General features: G+C 40.5%; 1 protein-coding gene across 2 annotated transcripts in view; it reads left to right on the plus strand.

Moving 5' to 3' along the window:
• Nucleotides 1-15,598, plus strand: part of LOC125906310 (CUB and sushi domain-containing protein 1-like) — a 537,329-nt gene that overhangs the window by 153,481 nt on the left and 368,250 nt on the right. The window lies entirely within an intron of this gene.

A 15,598-nucleotide genomic window follows, 5' to 3' on the forward strand; every position in this document is an offset into this window, starting at 1 on the left:
AATTAACATACTTTTCAGAAAAATGGTCACCATTTATCCACTCACTAAACGTGTCTGTATAGTGCCACTCAGCCTGTGAGCATGTGCCACCTGTACATATAAATATTACAACCCAAGAAAGACTGTTGTGTAATATGTAATGTGTTTCTGTTAATGATGTAACCCCTAATCCCTCTATCTCTCTCACCACAATATACCACAGCGGTTCATCAGAATTCAAGGTCTTAAGCATGTGTTAGGTGCACCTTCTCCCCCTTGAATCTGGGCCTGCTCCCTGGCTCTGTGGGGGATCGCGGGGCCGGGCGGTTTCCCCTGGGGGGCAGGTGCGTCTGGTGATGGTTTTCATAAACACATTGGGAGGGTTCAAATACACGCATGCATGTTCGATACTTCAGCTCCGTGACGCATCGCAAAGAACCGATGGGATCACTTAAAAGGGGCCCACTTGCTTCTCGAACCTACCACACTGCGCTGGCAACTCTTCTCCACAATCGGGCTTTCCTCCTCCACCAGGACTCTCACATTTTTGGTGTTCAGTATAGACTTCTCTTTTTTTTTTGTTTTTTCCTCCTTCCTCTCCGCATGCGCTGTCGCTATATAACTCAGGACTTAAGCACCTGCCCCTCAATCCCCCCTGCTTGTTCCTTACTTTCCCCTTGACACACTTTGGTGTATCACGGCCCTCTCTGGCTCATATTAGGAAGTTTTTCCAATAAAGGCTGATAGGCTAGTCTCCAGGGAGGGTGGGTGACGGTCACAACCATTCACAGTATGGGTATAAAATACTTGCCTGCAAGATTAACAGTGCATCAATCTTCATAAGAAGCTTTCACCCTTTTGTGGCGCTAAGCTACTGTAGCTAGGTCACTACAAAACACTCATGTTAGGTGCCTAAAAAACTGCTGGGAACACAGCAATTTTTAAAAAAAAAAAAAAAAAAATTTGTGGGGGCGGGGTTGGCTTGTGTCTCACCTAGGAGACACACCATTCGCCATCCCCTCCATCACCAGATGACAAGGTTAGCTTATATATTGGGTCACTTTGCAAATGTTGACATGGTACGAGTAAAACGTACAAATGTATCATATTCCTGGTTTGCAGAAATGTGCAATGCCAACATTTTCTTCTGGCAACTGGGCAAAGTTTGAAAAGTTGTAACAAGTTAAAAGCTACGTCTGCTGCCCTATTTGGTCCACAGTTCAAAGTATCTTGCATGTTCAACCACACTTAAAATCATGGTTGTGGTTGCACCACACTTCACGCAATAGTGCTGTCATGATGTCAGGATACCGACACTCCCTGGAGTGCACCTTTACAGATGCAACAGGGTGAGAGGGTAAACCACAGGAGGTCAGCAAAAACAAGGTTTTTAGTTTCTGTTAAGTTTCTCTTTGAACTGAGTTTTATGCCTCCACACACCCAAAAATTGTTTATGCATTTTCTGCTGCAAGACGATGTTGAAACAAGTTAAACAAGATCCTGCAATGAAGAGTAGATCTTAGTGCTCACCACCCAGAGCTAGAGTTTTTGATCTCACTAAGAGAAATGAACACATCATAAGCAAAAAAACATCAGCTTTATAGAGAAACATTAGTGGGCCCTTGGAGTTTCAGGTAGGGTCTTTTTTATTTGTTTGTCTGCCACTGCTGTGTTCTTTAATTACCTAAAAATGTAGCTGTTGTTGGTAGCTACAGGTGTAACTGGCTTGTGCACAAGTGATTGACAACTAATGTGTTGCCCAGTAACAACAAAGAAAAAAAAGCCTCAGTGTCACTGGGATCAGAGCAATAGGGAAAACAAGGGCTATGGGCATGATTCATGTCTGTTTTATCCCTATATTTGAATTATTAATTTTTCTCCCATTTTTTAATTCAAATTTACAGTTAAAAATCTGGATTTGTTTTTCTTTTAAAGAAATCCAAAAATAATGAGCCCTATTCCTCCACTGCATAAGATGTACCTCAATATTAATGGCCCCTAAATGTTTCAATGCTGCTCTTCATTTTGTTAGATGTAACTTTTTTTGACAATCCTACTTTTAATGGGCTGTCATCACGTTCATTTTTAATGACACAGCTGTTGTCAAAGTTGAAAATGTGTAAGTAATCCTCTAGTAATTATTTTTGTTTGGATTTAGACATGCACACACTGACCTTGCATTTGTGTTTTCTACATTTCATAAACAGGGCTTTGTACAAGACATTAACAAATGAAAAAGCAAATAAAGCCATTGTTAAAAACAGAATCAAATTAACGTTTTTCCTACAAATAAATAAAAGCAATTATTGTTGTCATTGTAACATTTACGCAGCTGCTGTTTCGTGTCAGGCCTGCAGTCTGATTTACCTGTACTGAAGTAAAGCAAAACAATCACATTCCTACAGCGATGAATACGTTGTTACATTACACATTAGTATTTCCACAAGGAGTCAGTGCTAAAGTATCACCTCAGAAACATGTAAATTGTGACTCGAGTTTACATGGCAACAGTCAGATCTATAGTAACAGCCATTTCTAACCCTCTCTTATTTAGCTCTATCCCTTCGGCATAGCGGTTGATTTATATTTTGCATTTCAAAACATCATACATCATAAGATGTAATGTGCACAGGCATTTAGACATGAGGCCCTTGGCACTCCTTTCCACAGTGGTTGACTGACTGACTAACCGGCTGGCTGAATGGCTGGCTGTCATTTGTAGAACATCTGAGCTGGCATTTATCCAGAAAATCCACTGTTGTTTTTGCTCCCTTTGGGTGTTTGTTGAACAGTAATATGGAATCTACACTTCCTGAAAATACAGATAAAAAAAATTGTTTGTTTCAGACACATCAAGGTGGAAAGGCTGGCTGGTAAAAAGCCAGAGTTTGAAATGCCTCCAAAAGAATCTCTTTTTTTCCTACACATAGATCAAAGTACAGAGAGGAAAGCGCTTTGATATCAGAGGCAAAAACCAAATGATGCCTTCCACTTTTCCAGCTTTCCATTTTATACATACATTCTCATCATGCTTCACACTTTAAAAACTTTTAGCTAAATGGCTGCCCAAAAGTACCACTTCATCTAAAAATGGAGAATGATTTTTGGACTCTTTAAATATAAAAATGTTCGCTGAGGAAACTTCATTTCACCATGATCAATTTTTAAAGTGCTCTTCGGATTCTAGTTCTTTAGTCTTTTATTCATTAAAAATTTTACAGGCACAACACAGGGTTTCCCACACAGACAGTTATTTGTGGCGGCCAACCACAATATCAACACTGCCCTCCTTCTCTCTCTCTCTCTCTCTCTCTCTCTCTTTCTCACACACACACACACACACACACACACACAGTCTCAGTGACAACAGAACAGTTTATGTCTATACTTTTTCCAACCTACTTCAGATGAAACCACACTTATGTTGCTACTGCGAAATATGACAGCTACAGTCACTTGAAAAATAGCAATGTGGGACAGTGACCTAGCGGCACCCTCTAGGGCTGAAAAAATGAAGTCAACATAGAAGTGCCAAAATCTGCAGTTCTTTGAACGGCCACTTGAGGCTGGCTCAAGAAGCCAATGAATCCCCACAGACACGTTAAAATGCCCAACTTCACAGCAGAAATAAACCTGTTTACAGCCTGTCACAAAAACAGTTTTGGTCTCTATTTCTAATTTCCCCAGTCATGACAACTGTGTGAGGCGTTATTTTTTTAACAACTCACCGGTTTTCATTTCATCATGGCTTAAAGTTATACATCTTTAAGGCCATGACCGCTTGAGTGACAGGCTGTCTGCAAGGTGTCCCTGCAAGCCACCCTTTGCTTATCCAAAGCCCCACCCTCTTGTCCACATATCTTCACTTCTGGCTCTTAGAAATCAAGATGGTGACAGCCGAAATGCCAAACTCAAGGCTTCAGCATGGCAATCCGCAGACCATTGGTTGAGGTCATGGTAGGTACTTCCGTTATTTCATACAGTCTGTGGGTCTAAAGGCCCAGACACACCAAATTAGCAGTGACAAAAAACTGACTGTTCCATCACCTCACGTCACCTGTATCTCGCCCATAGAGTTGCACATGAACACACTGCAAAGACAACAGGCCACGGTCAGCTAGCACTTACGTTCTGCACCTGCGTGAGAGGAAATAACTCTCAACACCAGCAGACAGTGGTAGTCTGTAATTGTAATCCAATGTTGAAAAACTAAGCACAGTTACCATGCTCCAGTGAACAATAACACAAATCATCATGAAATGTTTCTGCTAAAGAAAAAAGATGTTTGTTTACTTTCCTCACGTCCGTTTCTCTTCTTGTGCACTGAGCTGGACTGCCAAACAGTGATTTCATTTGCTGACGGGCTCCACTGTCCCCCTCTCCATCTCTGTTGCTGATTCTACATTTTGAATCTACTGAAAAATAGCTGACAAGGTCTGACAAGGGCCAACAGTGCAGGACATACGGCAAAGACTAGGGCGACAGACACTCACCGATGGACCAACATTGTCCGACAGCTAACCATCGGCTTGGTGTCTCAGGGCTTTAACCTCTGTATTGCCCCCCCCAACCCCATCAGCCACTACTGCAAATACAATGTAATTCTGGGATGTTTGTGATGTTCCCTCTGCATCTCATTTATAGCAGGGAAGAATTGTTGATGTTATTCGAATGTTGCTGACAAAGAACTAGAGACGGAGAAAATTATAAGATGGAACAGTGTTTGTTTTCATCCATCCATTTCTCCTTCATTTCCAATTTGACTAATGCAGTTTTTCAACCACTTGTCAATGCCTCCTCGTCTCTGTTTCGGTCTGTCTTTTATTTCCTGAGTTTTTCTCTCTTCTCCCTCATCATCTTCTCTGCTGTGATTCTCTAGTCACAGATTCCCCCCTGATTTTAAACTTGTTCTTGTTTCACTTCATATGGTAGCATCAGCACACACTCATAAACGTGCAAGCAAGCAACTGCTGACATGGTGCAATGGGGCTACTGGGATGGAAGAAAGAGGTTTTCACGCTGAGATGAAGATACAACAGGCATAGTTCAGCATCTGAAGATAATGAAGAATCTAAAGTCCCATGAACCCATGGTGAAAAGAAAAAAGAGAGATTTTTGCTAACTCTATTATGTTTTAAAAACTACTCTAAGGCACTCAACCTAAAAAGACTGGATCCTAAAGTAGAAGTATAGAATTTGTTATTTTGGGAAAACAGACATTAGTCAGCAATGTGTTTACTATTTCAGCAAAGAGTAGTGTAAGGGATTCACTCTGTTGGCTTTTTTTGATGCCATGCTGGGATTTGGATGTGAGGATTTGCATTTAGTGGAGAGTCTGGTCTGAGACATGTTAGCTTGGCATGGGGGCTGGGGGTGGTTTGACTCTGCCAAAAGATGAGTAATATGCTGTAGTTTCCAGTAACTTCAAAGTTGTCTTATTAACATGTCCTGTCAGTTTAGCTGCCTAGTGAATTGACCACACATACATCTGACAATCACCTGTCTTTTTCAGGGTTGGTGTGTGTGTGTGTGTGTGTGTGTGTGTGTGTGTGTGTAAGCTTTGATTTCGTTGTGAGTATGTGACATCTGGGTTGCTGTGTTTGCAGCCACTGGGCCAAGCTGTTGACGGTCAGTCAATAGGCACTTTCAGAGTTGGACTGAGTCACAGAAAGTTGAGTAGCTGAGCAGCTGAGCAGTGACTGTTTACTTATACTATTGAACAATTGAGAAAGTTGTGAAAGTTCACTCTTGACCTCGGGAACAGGCTGTGGGATAAAAACTTGAGCTTGAATCAAGACTTTTTTTTTGTGAAACTATTGAAGAATTAGTGATTGAGTGAAGTAACAGGCCAGCAGACAGGAGACATTTTGACTTGTCATAGCAGGAATAGCAGAGGTGTTAATAACATTAACAATGTCTCCGCTCTGTTCGGGTGTCCCAGTAAGCCATGACAGTGTGACACTGTGACAGCGTGACAGTGTGACAGTGAGCCAGTGTGCACTGCAGCTAAATGGAATTTAGCCATCACTGATTTTATTATTTACACCCATGCTTCTCTTGTTATGACATGTCAAAATGTCTTCTCTGAGAAAGGCCTGTGTGATTATATTTTTGGTGAGTAAAATGTAATGAAAGTGAATGACATTTTTCAAATAATTTGCCCAGTAAAAGGTGTGTATCTAACATCCCAGGTTCGAATCAGGTTGTGGGGCTACATACTACTGAGACATACTACTACTACATACTACTGAGGTAACTGTGCTGCACAATGTTCTCTCATAATCTCAGAATAGGCTGTATATGAGACTACTGATAACTTCAGCAGAGCTTCCATTCAGACAGCTCAGAGGAGGGTTTTTTTTTTTTTATCCACATAAGCCGATTCTCACACATCTGGGATGATGCCCACAAATGATCTTGCTTTAACCTCCTCAGGGTGCACAACCAAAAAAAAAGTGTTTGTGAACAAACAAAGTTTGAATCTCTGCTGTTTGCTGACATTCAAGTTTTTGTTTTCAATAAAGGTTTGATTCTTAGATATTGTCATATTTATGAATGTTTGGAGACCATGAAAGACAGTATGGTGGGAGTATTTAAATGTCAGATTTGCGTATGTGGGTTGCCAGTATTATGGATAATTGGAACATTTAATTCTGTTGTTGCTGCTGGTGTGTGTGAGTGTATGTGTCCACACATCGTGTGTGAGTAGGTGTTGAAGTTGGCAGGGTTTTTTTTATGTGTTGATTTGCAAGATTTTCGGTCATTACTATCCTATCGTATGTGTGCAAAATTTAACCAGTTACATATAGAACACATAGATTACTGTACATTAAAATACCGAATCCCCTCCAGTGCCTGTTTGTGCATGCAGCCACAAAAACAGAAAAACCTTGCAAATAAGAATTGAGCTGTTAGGATTTTGCCGGTGTTTGTGCAAAACCTCAGCACTGGAGAAAGTGTATTTACCTTTAAGCAGACTTTATCTTGACTCCCATGAATTGAGCTAAGTAATCTCACTGGTGGACATAGCTTCAAACTGTTCACAAAGACATGAAAAGGCATCCATAAGTTTGTCTCTCTTTAGGTAAGCAGAAAAAAATAGTACAGTTTCAGAAAAACTGAACTAAGTCTCATATCAGCCAGTGAGTCAGCATGCTTTGCATATTTTTAGCCCTGTGGCCAATTGCAGCACAGCACCTGATCTGACTTTGAATTTGAAATGATTTTTTTTTTTTTTTTACCTACTGAAGACTGCAAGGTTGCTATAGCAACTGACGATGAGTGGTGATGGCTGATTGACAGCTGACAGATTAACGTCAGAGTGATCAGTCACACAAAGAGACACCAAGAGTCGCAGTTTCCCCACATGGTTTTTGTCTTTTTCTAATTCAAAAGATTCAAAAGAATCTCACATTTCTCGTGGTCTGTTCTCTCTGCCTCTTTTACTCTCCGTTTGCACAAAAATTCTATCATGAAACTGACTTTGGAGTTTATAGAACGGATGTTTATGTGTCAATCAGATTTAAATTTAAAAAGACATTTGGGCCAGTCTCCCTGGAAAGAAGGGGAGGAATGAGCAGGAGAATGAAAATAAGAAGACTGGGGGATTCAGAGGAGACGACAAAAGAGAAGAGGTGGAAAGAGAGAGTAACATTGTGATGTGTTAAACATTGAGTAACACTGAGGGTTCAAAAAAGGAAAGATGTCACGTCACACACACACGCACACACACACACACATACACACACACACACACACGTACACACAGAGAGAAAAATGACTCAGAAAAATGTCTTAAGGGAATACTGACTTCTAGTTTATAAATATGAAAAAGTTGTTTATAATATTGTGTATACTCCCACCTGTTCCTGCATGACAGTACTGCAGGTGTGTGTGTGTGTGTGTGTGTGTGTGGGCGTGTGTGTGTGTGCGTGTGTGGGTGCGTGTGAGCGCAGACTGAAATGGATGGAGAGAGGGCAGTATAGAGATGGCAATTGACAGATGGCTGACGGAAGGAAGATAATGTCAAATGAAGTGATGGAAAGAGAATGAGGGCAGAGAGGAATATCAAAAGATTAGGACAAGCTTACTTCGGTCCCCCCAAAAAACACTTTTTCCAAGACTTTCTCACAGCCTTAAAAATGTTTTCAGTGCATGATGGGCATAACAAATCTTTGAGTATTTTTCTCTTATAGTCCCTGTCTCAAATTATAATAGTGTGACTTATTAACTATTTAGTTAGCTAGCCTTTTATTGTCTTTACAGCATGCCAGAGAAAAGAATTACCCCAAAAACAAGTTAATACAGATTTTACTCAAGGATATTTTTCCAAAGAAATGTGTGTTAACCTGTGTATCTTTCAGTACTTGTTCACAAGGAGCACATACAGTAGAGGTTAAGTATTTAGGTTTAGGTTTAAATTAGGATCAGGATTACAACTAGGATGAAGCTAAAAGAAAAATGTAGAAAACCAAAAATTTTGAATTTGCATTTATACAGGCTGGACTGGAAATGCCAGATGTACTAGGAGACTTTTGATTTACATGCATGGCAAGGGTCACGTGATGGACAGACACATCCAAGTGTCTCAGTTGGTTACTTTTTACTGGCTGTTTTACTTATGCTGTAAAATGGTCATCTGTGTATCAAATGTGTCACGCAACTATTCTCTAAACATTTAGTTTCGAGCCCGTATTTGTGTTGCTGCTGTAGTCCTGACATGTACACATCCGCTATAGCATAGGCTACAGCATAAACTCAGAGTCTATGCAAGCAGACACCAGAGGTAAGGTGGAAGTGGTTTATGCAAAAGTAGACATTCAGCTTTAGGTTTGGGATAAAGATTATCTTAGCGCAAGTGTTGAGGTTAGAGTTCAAGTGCGGTCAGTGTTGTGTGTGTTTTATAGTCTGGTCACATCTGCTGCATGAGAATTGTTCAGAGCATAGACACAAACTATCACTTTACTCCTCTCACTCAACTGAATAAATGTGTGTTTGAATATTCCATTTCCTGTCCTTTGTTTTGGATGATAGCCAATTCATTTGTCACCTTCTCTGCTTCTCTCTCTCTCTCTCTCTCTCTCTCTCTCTCTCTCTCTCTCTCTCTCTCGACTGTGTATCTTTATCTCTGCATCTACCACTCCCTGTGTGTATGCATACAGAAAAAAAAGGATGAACCCAAATGTCAGAAGACTGACAGGAGTGGGGAAAATGGCAGGGTAGTGTTGATGACAGGAACGAGAAAAGGAAAGAGCAAGCAAAGGCGAGGAGAGGAGGACAGGGGAGATGATACAAGTGGCAAGACAAACTAAGGGGAAATGAGTATGAGTAAAGTTGAATGAAGGAGAAGCACAGATGATTCGAGGAGATGTAAGAAGTGCAGAGATCAGAGAAAACTGCAAAAGACTATTTGATTAAATGAGTCCCAGTAGCTTTTCTGATAAAATGTGATCAAATCCAAACATTACCCAATGGCTTCTGCTGCTTAAAATGTAGATTCACACAACTAGTAAAGAAAAAGAGAAAAAGGGTGACAGAAAAGAGATAGATAGATAGATAGATAGATAGATAGATAGATAGATATGCTAGGAGATGCATTATGCTAAGCTAACTCATGATAAGATGGTTAGCAATTCCATTACCAGACCAGAAATAGAGGATCCTTTGATGAACTGTAGGTCACTTATAATGTCTCTCGTGGCAATTGAAGCCAACTTTGGTTCTGCTGTGAAATATGAACGTGATGGCAAGATAGAGTGGAATATAAAAACTCACTGAGCCAAAAGCGAGCTGCTGCCCAGCTAAAGATTCTCCTTAGCTGCTAACCTAGTAGCACAGTAACATACATGACCCCCGACTCTTTCTTTTTCAGCAGCAAAGCCAGTAGCACACACACCCTGAACCAGAGCAAGAGCAGCTGTGTGGCTATAGCCTCCCAATCAGCAGCTAATAGCAGCTAACGTTAGCACAAAGCACACACCCACAGCAGTGAGCAGTGAGCAGTAACCAGCGGTGGGCTGGGTAGCTGATTCAGCCAGAAAGACACTAAAAGGTACATCCTTGACGGCTGTTTAGCTTGTGCTCATATGACTTTGGCAGTTATTCATATATTTATTAGATTGAAAGAGCTCAGGGAGCTCATGGGATGTAGGAAACTTGCCATTCACACTCATTGTGCAACAGAAACGGCACTGATACTATGCACTCTGATGTCAGTAGTAATATAGTATTTACATAGTGGAGGAGGGGTTATGTTAAAGATGGCTTCAGTGTGTCATCCAGCATGCTTTTAAGCCCACCCAAAAAATCCTGGTCACAGATATGATGAAAAACGGTTTAAAACGTTTAACCGTCCCACTCTACAATGCAGTACCACACAGTTCCCAGTCTTTTCACATGCTTTCAACAAGTATTTTTTAACATGTATGATGTTTTCAGAAAGAAAACACTGATTTTGCTTTAGCCAGACTTTAACAAGCCCATTTAAGCCAGATAGTACTTCCTGCTTTGTACAAAAGACACAAAAAAAGCCCAAATTATGTAAAATTTTAAAAATCAAGGACATTTCTCCAGCGTTTCTGCTCTTTTTTGCTCTATCCAAAACCTTGACACCACTGGATCCAATTGCACAGAACCGTGAACCATTACACACTTATAGATACTTAAATACATGGATGGATGGATGGATGGATAGATGGATAGATAGATAGATAGATAGATAGATAGATAGATAGATAGATAGATAGAGGCTTAATCGCTCGCTTCAAGTTAATCTTTTCTTTTCAAAGGTGTGGTTTAATGCCAGGGCTTTTTCCTCAGCTCTGTTATCTTTCAGTGTTATATGTTAGACACTCTGTGCGTAGGATCTGAATGTCTGAGTCATTTTTAAGGTCTGATCGCCTGAATCACAGTAACACTGACTAATGTGGAATCGTTGTTATACTCCAAGCAGAGCTAATTTCTCATTGCAGCCGTTGTCACGGCCCAAGAAACACAGTCATTTTACCAGAGTCTTTTGTGTGTTCGGCCTTTTGTCATTTTTAGCACTGGATTACTTTGAATACTTAAAAAGGGCAGTAAGTAAGTCTTTCACTGCCCAGTAACATAAAAAATAACTTGGGTTTTTTTTCGTTGCCAGGTGCTTAGATTGCTGCCTCTCAAAACTCTTTTCAGACCTTCTTTGTTTTAGCACAAAAACTCCTGGCAGACTTCCAGGACACCATCTGTGCCACCAGCCACCTCCACCCATTACTCACATTACCTTGTGCTAACTTTTCTTTTCCAAGTTAATGATCCTGTTTTAAAGCATACAGTTTAAAAAATACTCTGCTCCGAGTAATAATTTGTCTGAAATTTGTGGGGTTTCCCCACAAAAAAAGTCCAACTACCTTGTGAAGTTTGTGAAAATGACATCTTCTTATTCTCCCTCATTGAAAAATCCAATGAATATGCAAATGTTGATCTCTTCAAAGGTTTAGCCACTTGACACAAGATGATTGCTACTTCACTGAAAAGCCCACTCTCAGTGTATGTGCCCTGGAGGTTTCAAGTTTTCATGTCACACTTCTGTAAGATTCATTTTGCACCTTGGTTGGCTCCAGAACCAGTTGTGATGTTGGAAAAATCCTGGTCATACATATATGTCTTCCAACGAGAAAAAGACAAGTAGAAACTCATAGTTTCTACTTGTAAGCTCAGTGTAAATCCATCTACCCCAACATCATGAATAGCAGCTGTCTGCAGTCACACAACAATGACAAAACCCTTGGAGGCACACATTGTAAATGGTAAACCATAATTTGAAGGTAATGTAAAGTATATGTGCGTGTATTTAATTAAAATGATAAATACTACCATTGTAGTAAAATCTGTTCACAATGTAAATTGATGTCAAAGTATGTGGCCAGTGCTATCAGGTAGCTGGCTAAGGTTAAATTTTGTTTATATATGCAAGGAGGCTGCACTGCTGAGAGTCCAGCTGTGTACACACTTGCCAAAGGAACATCACTTCATCATGGTCAGTCATTTTTTTCTCTTTACATTTGGGGCTGTGCACCTGAGGGTTGAAAGCTGGAATTCCAACTGGGAAATTCCAACCTCCCACTTTGACTGGAGTGCAGCATTGACCTCACATTTAAGGTTAACACACCGCTGATATCTCTGCATGTCCTTCCGCACAGTGAAGCTCATACCATCCAAGTGATGTAATAATAAGCAAAACTCATTTTTGTGGACTTAAAAGTCTACCACTGCTTAAACTGCTGCAAAGACAAAAGACGCTTAGGAAACCAGAATAATGCAATACACAATGATGACTTTACATCCTAAAATGCAAATGATTTTAGAACTCCTCATAGTCCCCAGTAAATGGGGGAATTAAAGCCTCATAGGACACAGGAATCTTGTCCGTCCAGCTTCTCTCTTGTTTGGAAAGCACAGTGACAGATTATGGCTGCAACAGAAGGGTGACAATCAATCAAACAAGGATGAGTAAGGGTGTGGGGGCGGGGGGGGGATTCTCTCATGTCAGTCATGTTTTATACACTCGTGAATGAGTTTCAGCAAGAAACTGCACTTTTTTATTTGACCGTTAATTTAACTTTTTTTGTTTTATTGCCACTGTCTTTATTTACATTCAGCCTTCAAATTCTGATCCGCAGCACAATAAATCACTAAATGCAACAGAAGCAAGGCCGACTGAACGTGCAGGGAGGATATATTCAGTGATGTACGACTGTCAATTTAATCAATAATGCTAGTCTGCAGGATTGTGTACAGACACATTAACCAAGCTTTCTTCTGCAATTGCTATAAATGTCTGCATAGATTTTCTCCCCCAACGAGAATAAAGGCAACAATTACATAACGATGTAAACACTGCTCTAATTAAGGATTAAGAGCTCTGTTCTGAATGCTGAGTTATCATTGGAGCCAAATTTCTGAACCTTCGTTAGGCTATTATCAGTTGTGGGGTGGAGGGGGTTTGTTCCTAATTACTAATTAAATTATTTCATTTTAATTTCCTGAAGCTGTAGAGGAGACGTTGAGTTGTGGTCAGGGATGGACATGGAGACCCTGTAGCAGGTGTAGACACAGTGTGGCCAAACACTGGAGGAAGAAGTCACTCTCACCTGCATGGTCACTTTAATGGTGAGATGACCAGGGAAAAAGTTTTCTACCTGAACTAGGTGTCTTATCAGTATTATTATTATTATTATGACAGAAATAGAGAATAGAGTTTTCCTTATAGAAAAAGACAGGACGATGTTTAAGAACAGACTATGCCAGAAACTGTCTAATGTCCTAAAGGTCCGTATGATTTTATCTGTTTTAGTTAGAACAGATACAGAATAAGGATGGCAATATTCTGTATTTTTGTTATTATCAACAAATTCCATGAAAAAACCAAAACAACTTTACCCTGTCTGTGGCACCCAGCCACAAGCTCATTTGTTCCTACTTCTGTTGTTAAATAAAAGAAAGGAAGGGAAAAAAAAGAAATTTTTGCTATAACAGCAGAATATTTTTTACAGACATTACTCAACTATTTTCAGCTACAGATTTGGTTCACTTTTGACTATTTAGAGCAGAAGGATGGTGTAGGATTGACTCAAAATGATCGGCAGTGCCCATTATCACAAAGGAACATATCACACAGTGCAGCTTTGTTGCTCACTGAAGTGTTTTTAATAGTTTTTTGGACAACAATTGAGGTCTATGGTACAGCGGAATAAGATATATCAAGCTTGACTACAGAACCCTTTTTGTAGGATCATTTCTTTGTTGGTTTCAGCCTTTTCATTGGATTTGTTGACAACAGGAAAAATATAGAATATCACCAGCCTTATCCTTTAACAGAAACCAGCAAAGCACATGTTGTCACTTCTTTTGGAGTGTTGAAGTTATTCTGGTCAGCTTTAAACTGCCTCGTTCCACCTAAATCTGTGCTCATCCTTTTGTTTGTGTTCATCTGTGTAACTAGTGAGGGGTTGGTTAGATGCTGTTTGATACATATGTGAGTGTGCCTGTACGCATGTACTGTATGTGTATGTGAAGTAGTTGTATATGCACATGTGTGTGTGTCATGATGTCCATGTGTGAAGGTGCCCTTCCCGCAGTCCTATGGGTGTAAGTGACTGTAGAAGCTTTTAATGTTCACACCTTGTCAGAAATCTCTCAGTTACTGTGCTGACACACACGCTCGCACACACAGGCATGTAGAGGACACATGTCATGGGCTTCTAAACAAAACCTGACAGAGAGCGGAGGGGGTGAGACGGGGTGAGGGATAGAGGGTGTAGAAGAGGAAATGGAGGAGTAGGGAGGAGGAGGAGGAGGGGGAGGGAGGAGGGGGGTTCTCCTAATTCTCGCTTCCTCTCTCTAATCCGTTCCTTCTCTCCTTTTCTCCCCCTCTCTCTCTCACTGTCTCTCAGAAGCATAGAGAATCAGTTTTAATGGTTTGTCAAATAATGCTTTTCTCCCCCACAGTGGATTGGTGATGCGGTGTTTGTGTTAGCTGTGCGTGCGTCTGTCTGTGTGTGTGTGCACATTTTAAAGGGAAGCTTGCCCTACTTTAGCCCAGTGGTTTTCTCTGTTGATATTGCCCATAGCGCCGGATTATACGCTTTTCAATGTGGTCAAACACACACACTCACACAAATGCATGACATGCACATACACACACACACACCCAGAAAACAATGAAAACACACATAAAATGCACACATACACACACCGGGGAGAACAAATGTCTGCGCACAGGTAGTGTTGAAGTGCAAAGCTGAACAGATACAGAACCCGTGAATACATACAGTCACACGCAGACATGTTTCCACACAGTGAGTCATGGTGCACATTACATATATGGTAATATCTTCTCACTAGCAGCATTTAAATTGTAGCCTAGGGTTAGTGCCCTGTATTAAGTTACTGTTTGTGTGCATCTGTGTGTACATGTGTGTATCACGGTCACTGTGACAAGGTAACATGACTCCGTATCTAATTAAATACGCTGTACAATACGGGTGTCTGTATGTGGGCAAACAATCCATTTCAATATCTGCATTCACAAGCAGATATGCATTCATTGTCAGTGTTTCTGGTAACTTAGCTTTTCTAGTTTTGTGTGATTGTATGTGTGCATGCTTGAAATATTTGCGAATGTGTGTGTGTGTGTGTTTGTGTTCTGTCTATTTGGCTTTCAAGGCTCGTTATGACCACTGTCTGCGTGAGGCTAAGAGTGCAAAATGAATGATGTAGTATGTGTATAGAGTCAAGGTTGAAGAAAACTACCTTGTGTGTGTGTGTGTGTGTGTGTGTGTGTGTGTGTGTGTGTGTGTGTGTGTTAGATATAGCAATATATCGCAAGTACAGCACCTACACACATGTATTATAAATGGTATTTGTGTGTGTGTATGTGTGTGTTTGTGTGTGTAACAGTGATGGTTGTTCACCTCCAAGAACTTTGACTGATGGTTCCTTATGGCCCGACTGTACTGCACTACAAAATAAGAGAGGTAAACAGAGCATGATGGAGTTAGACAAATAATGTTATACTTCAGTTCCCCATCAGAGGTGCTGTCTGATGGTAAGGTAAAGCAGTAAAAATATTATAAATATA

This window comes from Epinephelus fuscoguttatus, linkage group LG2, assembly GCF_011397635.1.
Source record: "Epinephelus fuscoguttatus linkage group LG2, E.fuscoguttatus.final_Chr_v1".
Lineage (NCBI taxonomy): Eukaryota > Metazoa > Chordata > Actinopteri > Perciformes > Serranidae > Epinephelus > Epinephelus fuscoguttatus.